Source organism: Pipistrellus hanaki (assembly GCF_964339955.1).
Source record: "Pipistrellus hanaki genome assembly, chromosome: 1".
In the NCBI taxonomy this organism is placed as follows: domain Eukaryota; kingdom Metazoa; phylum Chordata; class Mammalia; order Chiroptera; family Vespertilionidae; genus Pipistrellus; species Pipistrellus hanaki.
The window spans coordinates 71,498,955-71,512,770 of record NC_140503.1 but is presented as its reverse complement, the minus strand read 5'-3'; positions in this window follow the sequence as shown (position 1 = coordinate 71,512,770).

Below are 13,816 nucleotides of genomic sequence, written 5' to 3'. Positions count from 1 at the left end.
GTTCAAGAGAGCTGACTGGGTTTCCTTCTCATTTCAGAGATGAGATGCCAAAACTGCCAAAACTGAAGCATGCATGTTTCTTCCTTCCTGAATCTGTGATGATGTCACCTTCTGCAGTAGGTGATGTTAGTCCTAAAATAAACGAGAAATGGGAGTTAGGTAACAATGAAGAGTAACTTACCTCACTGATAAATTTGTCACAGAAAATAATGCTTTAGACTTTAAAATACTGTTGAAAAACTACATTATTTTTTAAAGCAGTTCATGAGGTTGAAAGATGAAGATCAACTAACAATTGCCTCAATGGAGATGAGCTTCATATGGTCTTATGCTGCTAAATGCAAACATCAAAGTTTGAGAAATAGGTTACTCCTTTATTTGGTGTTAAGAAGAAGAAAAAAAGACATTAGACCAGAGGCTCATACTTAAAATCAGCCTGGAACACATCTCATTAATTATTTAATAAATGCAAATGAATAAAAGTCACTTTCAGCCCTATCTGGTTTGTCTCAGTGGATAGAGGCTCAGCCTGCAGATAAAGGTACCCGGGTTTAATTCCAGCCAGAGCAGGTACTTTGGTTGCAGGCTTCTCTCCAACCCAGGCCCTAGTCAGGGTACATACAGGAGTCAACCACTCAGTGTGTTTCACACCAATGTTTCTCTCTGCCTTTCCCTCTCTCTAAAAATCAGTGAAAAAATATCCTCAGCTGAGGATTAAAAAAATAAATAATAAATAATAAAATGGCATGAAAATTTATTTGTCCCTGTTGCTCTTTATCCTTCTACACACAAAAAAAAAATTATTGTCATTAGAAATTACTACCAAAAATCAAAGCTATAGTTACTAGAATGGTCACACCAATTTTGTGGTGATGGAGAAAGAGCAACCACCCAGGCACCTGGGATGGGAAAACCGCGGACCCAGCTGGGAGAGAGGATAAGTGCTCATTGTATGGTCCGCTGGAGCCAAGCAACAGCTACAGTTGGCAATCTGACTTGCTCTGGTTTGTTATTCTCTTCCACATTCTATGAAAACAGGAAATCTATTAATGTGGCCTGTCCTGAACTATTCTGCTGTGCCTGAAAACATCAACAGAAACTTCCCAACAGAGATTCCCATCCCTATTTGTATACAAACACATACATCACCACAACCTTGTTTCAATTGAACTGGTACAAATACCAGTATATATGCTTCTGGTGTCTAAGCATTCTTGAGTTATGTGCCATGAATGAGTGCAAAGGTTGCAGATACCCAGTAATGCTGCTCCTTACCCAAATTGATGTAATGCTGATTCTAATTAAGTCCAACAATAAATCCCAAACTGGATTTACTTATGCATTTTCAGATTATATCTTTATGAGTGGGGAGACAGAATATCTCTCCATTTGAAAAGGTGGTTGCTTTTTGGTCCTTTTTTGATAATTAAACCAAAGATTAGTATCCCAAATTACTTTGCAAGGACCCTAATGATTATTATGCTATATCCTAACTGTTTATGTCCTGGGACTTATTCACAGCTGATGAATTCTGAGATCCTAGTAGGCATGATGAAGTTAATGCTACAGACTGGTCTTATCTTGGTATTTAGAGTCTCCGAATAGTAGCTTTAATTAAATAAGGTATGAGACTAATAGAATAGATCTAGTCCCAGTCTCTGTCAGTCAGATTAATCAGCATAGCTGACCAAGTTTCATGCTCACAAGAAAACTTTCTAGGAGGTAAGATGGCGGAAGAATAGATGGGCGGATTCTGAGCCCTCTCCCGAAGCAGAAAGAGAGAGCAACTGAGGGTCTTGTGCTGTGAGTGTTTATTGGCAAGCTGGGAGACAGCGAACACCAGAAGAAACTGCTGGGGGGCTGCTGACAGAGGTGCCCCTCACAGGGAAGCACCCACGCGGGCTGTGTCCCTGCCCGGAGCTACCTACCGGCTTGGACAGGGAAACCTCGCCATCTTGAGAGGAAGATAGGATCGTGTCAGAGGCCTGAATATCCACAGCCGCAGCGACCACCAAGCATCTGTGACCCCCAGAACGCGGATCCCAAGCGGCGCGAACACTTGCCCTCACAGGATTGCCCCACTGCTCAGCGAAAAGGTCAGATTTCGCGGGGAGAGGGTGGAGAGCGCTCGCGGCGAAAACAAAAAGCCTGTGCGCACAGAGCGCGCTCCCGGAAGCTGGAGGACAGGGGTGGTGATTACAAGTAGAAGCCCCCGCTGTTGGGCGGTTGTCACCCTTGAAAGTGGACGGGGCTCCTAACAGGGGAGATATCTAAAGAGCAACACATTTGGATCCGGCTCGGAGGGATATCGGAGAGTTGCGGGAGATTGCAGTTGCTCGGACCTGCCCCCTCCCCCCCTCCATAGTTCCAGCTTCAGAGAGGACGGAAAAAAAAAAAAAGCTGGAGAGGCTTTAGAGTCTGGGAAGTCAACCTAGAAACACTGCCCCCAGAGGCTAATTCACAAATTGACTCTAGTGTAATAAAAACAAAGCAAAACCTGCCTAAAAATCAGGACTGGATCATAACAATAGAGGAAGCGAATGACCTTCATTACTGCTAATTTTAATTAAATTTTTAAAATTTTATTATTATTTTTTTTTAATTTTTAAATTTTTGTTTTTTACTTTTGTTTTCATTATTTGCAACGTTTACTCAAGAAACTATTTTTTTTCTTTTTCCTCACTTGATTTTATCTTGATAATTATTACATTGTATATGTAATCAACATTATTACTACTACTAATTTACCTTTTTCATCTTATTTTCTTTTGTTTATTTTTATTATTTTTATTCCATTTGATTATATATATATATATATATATATATATATATATATTTATTTTTTTTATTTTTTTTATTTTTTAATTTCAGGATTACTGTTCTACAGTCTTTATCTATCCTTCTTTCTCCAACGCTTTATTCTATCTCAACCCTACCTTTATGCCCTCACCCTCTTTCCAATCTTTTCCTTTGATACCCTGTTTATCTTAACCCTTTCCTGCTCTAGATTTCCCCCATTCCATCTGTCTACCCCCTCCTAAAATTTCACCCTACTTGTATATATCTAATTTCCAACTACCTGCTCCAAACCCATTCACACCTCCCTCGCAGTTGTCCTAAAAACAAACAAAAAAACAAAAAAAAAAAACAGTCTTACTCTCTAACTCTGAAGTTGTATGTTGAATGTTAACTTTACTGAAGTTGTATGCTTTTCTTTTATAAGATTGATTTGCCTATGCTTTTTGTTTGATTGCATGCTTTTGTTAGCTGGGTTCTAGTCACCCTTATTGGTGGTTATTAATATCGCAAACACATTTCGATTCAGTGCCTTGTGTGTTGTACCTGGTTGTGTTGTATTTTGTGCCTTTAAATCAAAGCAGGAGAGAGAGAACTACACAACCAGACATCATAGATCATGGGGAGACCAAAAAACAGCCCGCATATGAAAGAAAAGCAGGCTTCACCAGAAAAGGAAGTAAACGATATAGAGGCAAGCAACCTACCAGAGCAAGAATTCAGAGTAACGATCTTAAGATGGCTAAAAAGAATGGAAGACAAATTTGACAATTTGAGTAAGACCCAAGAGGAAATGAAAAAAACCCAAGAGGAAATGAAGATGACTCAAGATGAAATGAAAAATGACATCGCTACTATGAAGAACTCAATAGATAGCATCAAGAGCAGACTAGAAGAAGCAGAGGATCGCATCAGTGAGCTAGAAGACAAGATGGAAAAAAATACCCAATTAGAGCAGCTTCTAGAAAAAAAAATTAAAAAGCAGGAGGAGAGCCTACGGGAGCTTTGGGACAATGCAAAACAAAACAATATTCAAATAATAGGGGTTCCGGAAGGAAAGAAAACCGAGGTAGACATGGAAAATGTATTTCAAGAAATAATGACAGAAAATTTTCCTGAGATAGAGAAGAAAAAACCCACACAAATCCAAGATGCTCGCAGAGTCCCAAGCAAAATGGATCCCAGAAGACCGACGCCAAGACATATTATAATTAAATTGGCAAACACCAATGACAAAGTTAGAATCTTAAAAGCAGCCAGAGAGAGACAGAAAGTTACATATAAAGGAACCCCCATCAGATTAACAACTGATTTCTCAACAGAAACTTATCAGGCCAGAAGGGAATGGGATGAAATATACAAAGTCATGCAAAGAAAGGGTCTGAATCCAAGAATACTGTACCCAGCAAGACTATCAATCAAAATTGAAGGGGAAATCAGGAGCTTCACAGACAAAAAAAGACTAAAGGAATTTATCTCCACCAAACCAGCAATGCAAGAAATGCTCAAAGGTCTACTGTAAAAATAAATAAATAGGAAGCGAAGAAGGAACACAAGGGTATAGAATAAAAATGGCATCAAATGAGTACCTATCATTAATAACATTAAATGTAAATAGTTTAAATGCTCCAATCAAAAGACATAGGGTAACAGATTGGATAAGAAAACAAGACCCATACATCTGCTGTCTACAAGAAACCCACCTCAGAAAAAGAGATGCACACAGACTGAGGGTGAAGGGATGGAAAAAGGTTTTCCAGGCAAATGGAAATGAAAAGAAAGCTGGGGTAGCAATACTTATATCTGACAAATTAGATCTCAGAGTGAAGGACATAACAAGAGACAATGAAGGCCACTTCATAATACTAAAGGGAGCAATCAAACAAGAAGAAATAACCCTGGTAAATATATATGCACCCAATACGGGAGCACCCAAATACATAAAAAAAACTGCTGGAGGACATTAAGGGAGAGATTAACAGCAATACAATCATAGTAGGAGATTTTAATACCCCACTGTCACCCTTCGACAAATCATCCAAACAAAAAATCAGCAAAGAAATATCAATCCTAAATGACTCACTAGACCAGATGGAATTAATTGACATCTTCAGAACATTCCACCCCAAAGCCACAGAATATACATTCTTCTCAAATACACATGGGACATTCTCAAAGATAGACCACATTTTGGGACATAGGCAAAGTCTCTTCAAATTCAAGAAGATAGAAATCATATCAAGCATCTTCTCAGACCATAATGGCATAAAACTGGAAATTAACTACAATAAAAATAATCCAAAGAAATCAAACACATGGAGACTAAACAGCATGCTATTAAACAAGGACTGGGTTACCAGAGAAATCAAGGAAGAAATTAAAAACATCCTGGAAACAAATGACAATGAAAACACAACAATCCAAAATCTATGGGACACAGCAAAAGCAGTTTTGAGAGGGAAGTTCATATCCTTACAAGCCTATTGCAAAAAACTAGAAAAAAGTGTAACAAATGATCTAACTCTACAAGTCAAAGAGTTAGAAAAAGAGCAACAAGAAAAGCCCAGTGTAAGTAGAAGGAAGGAAATAACAAAAATCAGAGCACAGATAAACGACATAGAGACCAAAGAAACAATACATAAAATCAACAAAACCAAGAGCTGGTTCTTTGAAAGGATAAACAAGATAGATGGACCTCTAGCCAGACTAACCAAGAAACAAAGAGAGAGGACCCAAATAAACAAAATCAGAAATGAAAGAGGTGAAATAACAACAGATCCCACCGAAATACAACGGATTGTTACAAAATACTATGAACAACTCTACTCCAACAAACTGAACAACCTGGAGGAAATGGACATATTCCTAGAAAAATATAATCTTCCAAAACTCAATCAGGAAGAATCTAAAAATCTCAATAAACCAGTGACTTGGGAAGAAATTGAAACAGTCATCAAAAAGCTTCCAGCAAACAAAAGCCCAGGGCCAGATGGCTTCACAGGAGAGTTTTATCAAACATTCAAGGAAGAACTAAAAACTATCCTCCTCAGACTATTCCAAAAAATCCAAGAGGAAGGAACACTTCCAAATTCCTTCTATGAAGCCAGCATCACCCTAATACCAAAACCAGATAAAGACAACTCAATGAAAGAGAATTACAGACCAGTATCCCTCATGAACATAGATGCTAAAATCCTCAACAAAATTCTAGCAAATCGACTCCAGAAGAGCATCACAAAGATCATACACCACGACCAAGTAGGATTTATTCCAGGAATGCAAGGATGGTACAATATCCGCAAATCAATAAACGTGATACATCACATAAACAAATTGAAAGATAAAAATCATATAGTCATATCAATTGATGCAGAAAAAGCATTCGATAAAATCCAACACCCTTTTCTGATAAAAACTCTTAACAAGGTGGGAGTACAAGGATCATACCTCAACATAATAAAAGCTATATATGATAAACCCACAGCCAACATTATACTCAATGGGCAAAAACTAAAACCATTCCCTCTAAGAACAGGAACAAGACAGGGATGCCCACTCTCGCCACTCCTGTTTGACATAGTACTGGAAGTACTAGCCATTGCAATTAGACAAGAGGAGGAAATAAAAGGCATCCAAATTGGAAAAGAAGAAGTAAAGTTATCCTTATTTGCCGATGACATGATATTGTACATAAAAAACCCAAAAGACTCCATTAAAAAACTAATTGACTTAATAAATGAATTTGGTAATGTAGCAGGATACAAAATTAATGCCAAGAAATCCATGGCTTTTCTATACACCAACAGAGAAACTGCAGAAACAGAGACTAAAAAAGCAATTCCATTTACCATCGCACCAAAAAAATTAAGATACCTAGGAATAACTTTAACTAAGGAAGTAAAGGACCTATATGGGGAAAACTACACGACACTGAAAAAAGAGATAGAGGAAGATGTAAGGAGATGGAAGAACATACCATGTTCGTGGATTGGTAGGATCAACATCATCAAAATGTCCATACTTCCTAAAGCAATCTATAGGTTCAATGCACTCCCCATTAAAATACCAACGACATATTTCACCGACCTAGAAAGAACTCTCCAAAAGTTCATTTGGAACAATAAAAGACCCCGAATAGCCACAGCAATCCTGAGAAAGAAGAGTAAAGTAGGAGGGATCTCAATACCAGACTTCAAACTATATTACAAAGCCACTGTTCTCAAAACAGCCTGGTACTGGCACAAGAACAGACATATAGATCAATGGAATCGAATTGAGAACCCAGATATCAACCCAAATCACTATGCTCCACTAATATTTGACAAAGGAGGCACGAATATACAATGGAGTCAAGACAGTTTCTTCAATAAATGGTGTTGGGAAAATTGGACAGACACATGCAAAAGAATGAAACTAGATCACCAACTTACACCATTCACAAAAATAAACTCAAAATGGATACAGGACTTAAACATCAGACGGGAAACCATAAAAATACTAGAAGCATCCACAGGCAGCAAAATCTCAGACGTATGCCAAAAGAACTTCTTCACTGATACTACCCCTAGGGCAATGGAAGCTAAAGAGAAAATAAACAAATGGGACTACATCAAAATAAAAAGCTTTTTTACAGCAAAAGAAACCATCAACAAAACAACAAGAAAGCCCACAGTGTGGGAGAACATATTTGCAAATGATACCACTGATAAAGGTTTAATCTCCAACATCTACAAACAGCTTATACAACTAAATAAAAGGAAGATAAATAATCCAATTAAAAAATGGGCAATGGACCTAAATAGAACATTTTCAAAAGAAGACAGAAGGAAGGCCAAAAGGCACATGAAAACATGCTCAAAGTCACTAATTGTCCGAGAGATGCAAATCAAAACAACAATGCGGTACCATCTCACACCTGTCAGAATGGCCAACATCAACAAATCAACAAACGACAAGTGTTGGCGAGGTTGCGGAGAAAAAGGAACCCTCGTGCACTGCTGGTGGGAATGTAGACTGGTGCAACCACTGTGGAGAACAGTGTGGAGTTTCCTCAAAAAACTGAAAATGGAACTCCCATTTGACCCAGTAATCCCACTTCTAGGAATATATCCCAAGAAACTAGAAACACCAATCAGAAAGGATATATGCACCCCTATGTTCATAGCAGCACAATCTACAATAGCCAGAATTTGGAAACAGCCTAAGTGTCCGTCAGCAGATGATTGGATCCAAAAACTTTGGTACATCTACACAATGGAATACTATGCGGCCATAAAAAATAAGGAATTCTCATCATTTGCAGCAAACTGGATGGAACTGGAGAACATCATGCTGAGTGAAATAAGCCAATCAATGAAAGAGAAACACCACATGACCTCACTCATTTGTGGATAACAAAGAGCATTATAAACTGATGAACCAAAAGATAGATATAGAGACAGTAAATCAACAAGTAGACTGTCAAATTACAGCGGGGAGGGGAGGAAGATCTGGGGGAGATAATAGATCAACCGAAGGACTTTTATACATGCATATAAGTATAACCAATGGACACAAAACTCTGGGGAGGGAGGGGATGTGTGGGAGGGAGGGTGGGGGGCAAAAAAAAAAAAATAAAATAAAAAAAAAATAAAATAGTTACAACTTTTTTGCCATGAAAAAAAAAAAAAAAAAAAACTCATTAGAGTTTCTACTTGTTTTATAGCAAAAGAAGAGCACACTGCTAACAATATTGCCAACTCTAGCAATACTACCAATGACCTATCAATATTACCATCAGTACGAATTGTAGCAATCAGTTCAGCCCAACAAGCAAGATCAGAATTGAGTGTTCAAACTGTTTTTTTTATACATAGGTTAAAATGTACTCATGAAAAATGTAAATTTATGTTCCATATAATATTTTATTTATGCAATATTAGTCTCATGTATAGCTGCAGATTTGAATGAAAAAATAAAATATTTAGACTTTCAAAAAAAAAAAGAAAACTTTCTAGAAACTAACAACATGAAGGACCCTGAAGTAGATTGCAAGTCTCTTGTACTCCTATATGCTTGCTGGGTATAGCAATAATGTAAGGCCATAAACTCTCAACCTGTAATCATTTCTCAGGGTTGTACTTGCAACATGCAACACTGAGGAATGAGGTAATGTCTTCTTTGAGACAAAGAACAATCTCACTTCTTGCTAAAGAAAATGCAGTGAATTCCCTAAGCTCAGTGTTTCTCATCTATGACATAATCCTGCTGCACTAATATTCATCTGTACCCATTATACCAACCCATGAGACTAAAGGGCAAGTGATACATGCCAATGGTAGTGCTCCCTGGTATATAATAAAAGCATAATATTCTAAGTGTCTGAACAACCAGTCGACTGTTCAGTTGACCATTCAACCAGTAGCTATAATGCATACTGACCACTAGGGGGCAGATGCTCCAACTGGTAGGTTAGCTTGCTGCTGGGGCCTGGCCAATGGGGACTGGGTGAGGGGGCCAGACACACGTTGGAACCCTCCTGAGGTCCCTCCTCAGCCAGCCGGCCCCCATCAGCTCTGATTGCTGGCCATGCTAAGGAACCCCTATCTGTGCAAGAATTCAAGCACCGGACTTCTAGTAAGTAATAAAAACCATGTCTCTGACCAAGGAGTCTTGTGTTTTTACTGACAGCATCAAAGAAACAACTTACTATCTTGTAAGAAGGGCAAGATCAGAGACCTCATAATTATGACACTTTTATAAATACTACAATAAAGACTTTACTCTTGAGAAATATAAGTTTTCCAAAACTGGTCCAGAATGAGCCAATTTTGAAGGATATAATGTCTATTTTCATGTGAGATTTAACTATCATTTCTAATTAAATGCTTGAGCAATTTTCTGATATACATTAATGAAATAAGGAGTACTTGAAAATTAGTGTTACATTCTTAAATTCTATTAATTGTATAAGGAACCTGATAACCAGTAGATAGATAATTAAAAGTAGAATAATTTTGAACTAGTCCTCAAACCATAATAATGATCTTTAATCCAACTTAAAAAAAAAATCAAATCTCCTATAAAATGTCTCTACCAAGGCTAATTATTTAAATATGTTTGTTGAGAGGATTTTCTGTTGCAGTAATCCTTTATAATAAAAGGCTACTATGAAAATTGGCCCCTCAGGAGTTCATCCTGCAGACCAGGAGTTTGATTGCTTGCTATAATGTGCACTGACAACGAGGGGGTGGCGTGGAACATGGAGGGTGACCAGCAGTGGTGGGGCACTGAGGGAATGAATGAAGGAGGAGGCAGGGAGGCTGGGAGACAGGGAACTACACACTGGTAGTGCATGGGAAGTGAGGAAAGGAGGAGGTGGGAGGCCAGGAGGCAGGGAACCTGATCAGCTCTGATTCCACACTGGGCCTAAGGACTCTACCTGTGCATGAATTTTGTGTACCGGGCCTCTAGCTTGAAATAAAACATTGACATGTGCTCATAATTATTTGACTTGAAGTTACTTTTATACTTTTCAAAATCTTTTGGATATGTCTTTTTTCCTTTTATATAGTTCATTGTGAGGTTACTTGCTTTTAAATTGAGTTAATTCAGCTTATACCTGATAAAGTGATGTTAGCTAAGTGAGGACAGGCTGAGACCCTGAGTAGGTATAATTATTTGACAGAGCTCAATGAGCAAAGGAAGGTTAAGATCTGAGTCTGAGGGTAAGAGCCAAAGAGAACTGAATTGTACCACATACCTAACCAGGAGAATATACACAAAGTTGAGTTACTAAGGTGGGAATGAGCAGAAGAAAAAAGGAAGAGAGAGTGCAGGTCCAAGAATCTTCATTCAGTAGATATTTCTTGGCTGACTACTATAAGCCAGTCACTACCTATGAACTAAGGATAAAAACCATGAACAATAACTCTGACCTCATTGAGCTGATATTCCAACTAGAGACCTGGTGCACAAAATTCATGCATGGAGAGAGGTGTCCCTCAGCCCATCCTTCACCCTTTTCAATCTGGAACCACTTGAGGGATGTCTGACTGCCCCTTTAGGCCTGATCACAGGATAGGGCCTAAATGAACAGTTGGACATCCCTCTCACAATCCAGGACTGCTGGTCCCCAACTTCTCACCTGCCTGCCTGCTTGATTGCCCCTAACCACTTCATCCTGCCAGACTGATCATCCCCCAGACACTCCCTGCCAATGTGATTGATGCCTAACTGCTCCCCTGCTGGTCTAATTGCCCCTAACTGCCCACCCTACCAGCCTGGTCACTCCCAAAAGTCCTCCCCTGCAGACATGACAACCTGCAACTGCCCTCCCCTGCAGGTCTGGTCCCCCCAACTGCCATCCCCTGCTGATCTGGTCAAGGGCATGTACCTTGGTTGTAGGCACATCTCCAGTAGAAGGTGTGCAGGAGGCATCAGATTGGTGTTTCTCTCTCATCGGTGTTTCTAACTCTCTATCCCTCTTCCTTCTTCTCTGTAAAAAATCAATAAGATATATTTCTGGAATAATGATTGGTCTATTTAGCATATTACCCACTTATTAGTAGATATAGATATAGATAGATAGATTACCTTTACTCCTTTCTTGTTAAATAATAACCAGATTATTACAAAAATAATCCACAATCAAGGCTCGATGGTGCCACAATTAGCATTGCCTTCTAGCCCATCCTGGCTGCTAAGGAGACAAGGGCCTTATTAACCTTCCTTGTGCTTGGAAGAGGGCAGGTTTTCTTTCAAACTATTCAATCTCTTTTCTGACTTTTTACCCTGGCAATCTTTTCCCCAGATTTGTCTCATCCCTTTATGATCACCATTTGGCTCTCACTGCTCATGCACTCAGTAAAGCAATTTCCCCCTCACAGGTTCTCCCTCCCTCATTAATCTGGAGAAACTGGCTGGTTGTTCTCTGGGGGGATTGGAAAGCCTGTCTTTCCTGCCCTTTCAAATGTCAATCCCTTTGGCAGAGCCACTCTGGTTATTCCCTGCAGTGTCTGTGAAACTGTAGTTTCCTCACTGAATCAGGCATTCAGTCAGCACCACTCACTGAGAGTACCACCTTCATCAAGATGCCCAAAAGGAAGGTCATTCCTGGTGAAGGACTGGGAGGAGGAGGCGATAGGAGTCCAATAAGAATCCTTCCCTAGAAAAGGTGGCCTAAGTAAATGAAAGGGCAATAAAAGGTTTAATGAAAGGATAAGCCTGTCAGCAAAAACTCCAAACTAAAATGAAAAGGGGAACTACATGAAAACTGGGAAAGGTAACAGACCAAGATCTAGAAACTAAGGAATCAGCAGCAGCCAGAGAAATGAAAAGGGACAACAGATGAGCCTTTGGTGCAACAAGAGAAGAAAAACAAACAAACCTGTATATCTTTGAACATAGACCCTCTATCTTCTTTTGTTTACTTAATAGAGCTATTCTTATAAACTATTTTAAGTGCATGCTTCAGTATTTATTGACACATATTTATAATAATGCAGAAATCCTACCTCATCTCATGTTTTAAAATTAGGTTTAGGTAATTGTAAAAATTTAAGAAGTGAAATAATTCACTTAATAATTTATCCCACTAGATATTATGAGATGCTGAATTAAGGGAAACTTAACTTCTGTGTAGGTATAATTTTTACAATATTTGGAGGAGGCAGTTTTTTTTATACTATGATATGAATCAAATCACAAATAACAATTTGGAATATATATATATATTATATATAAAGTATATTTTAAAAGTTGGCCTTTTTGTACAATTGTTTCAGAGTAAATAAAAATCTTCCTGGATCTTTGATATCCTTATTAGAATTGAGGTAATTTTTGCTATTGTGAAGTTCTGTAGTGTAAAGTTATATTTCTCCATAAACTTCGTAATGTGATTTGAAACTGAAAATTTTGTTCAGTGTGTAATTTTATCATGAATTAGTGTGACTTATAAAATAACCTGAGAGTAATTTAATCTGTTATACTTGATATGTTTTTATGGGTTACTAGTTTCAAATTTTTAATTTTGAGCCCAGCCAGTGTGGCTCAGTGGTTGAGCATCAACCTATGAACCAGGAGGTCAAGGTTTGATTCCTGGTCAGGGCACATGCCTGGTTGCAGGCTCAATCCCCAATAGGATGTGCAGGAGGCAGCTGATCAATGATTCTCATCATTGATGTTTCGCTCAATCTCTCCCTCTCCCTTCCTCTCTGAAATCAATAAAACTTTATTTAAAAATTTTTATTTTGGAAATCACTGCAATAAATTTCAAAAAAACATTTACAAGTGGGTGGCTTCTAGATTTTCAATATTGTTGCATTAAGAATTATGTTAATTGTAGTTTTGATTTCATGTATAGAGAAATGTTCATGTAAGACCTATATAACCTTATTAACCATTGTGACCCCAATAACTTTAATAAAAATAAAAGGTAGCCTGGCCGGTGTTTTCCAGTGGTTATGGTTCAGTTTCCAGTCAGGTTATACGCATGGGTTAGGGGCTTGATCCCCAGTAGGGGAAGTCCCGCTGGCAGCCAATTGATGATATTTCTCTCTTATTAATGTTTCTATCTCTCTATCATCTCCCTTTTTCTCTTTCTCTCCCTCTTTCTCTCTCTCTCTCTCTCTCTCTCTCTCTCTCTCTCTCTCTCTCTCTCTCTCAAAAATATCAATCAATAAATTTTAAAATAATAGTAATAAAATAAATATAGAAAAAAGTAAAATTTCCTTGTTAAAAAAAACCAGTTGTGTTCAATTTGTTCATTGGTTTTGTGTAATACAAGAATAGAAATCAAGGTATTATAGTGTCAAATTTACTTTAAAACATATAAACATTGCAGAGTAAGGTATTATGTGTGTGCTAGAAGTTAAGCTTCAAATCTAGGTTGAGAATCTATATTGCACTAATTAAGAACTGATTCTGTATAAGTTGCCCTAATTGAGAATTTCTATAGAACAGCTTGTCAGCTAACATTATAATCAAGTACTTCCAATTCCTACATATTGATTAACACCTGAGTCAGTGATAATTACAAATA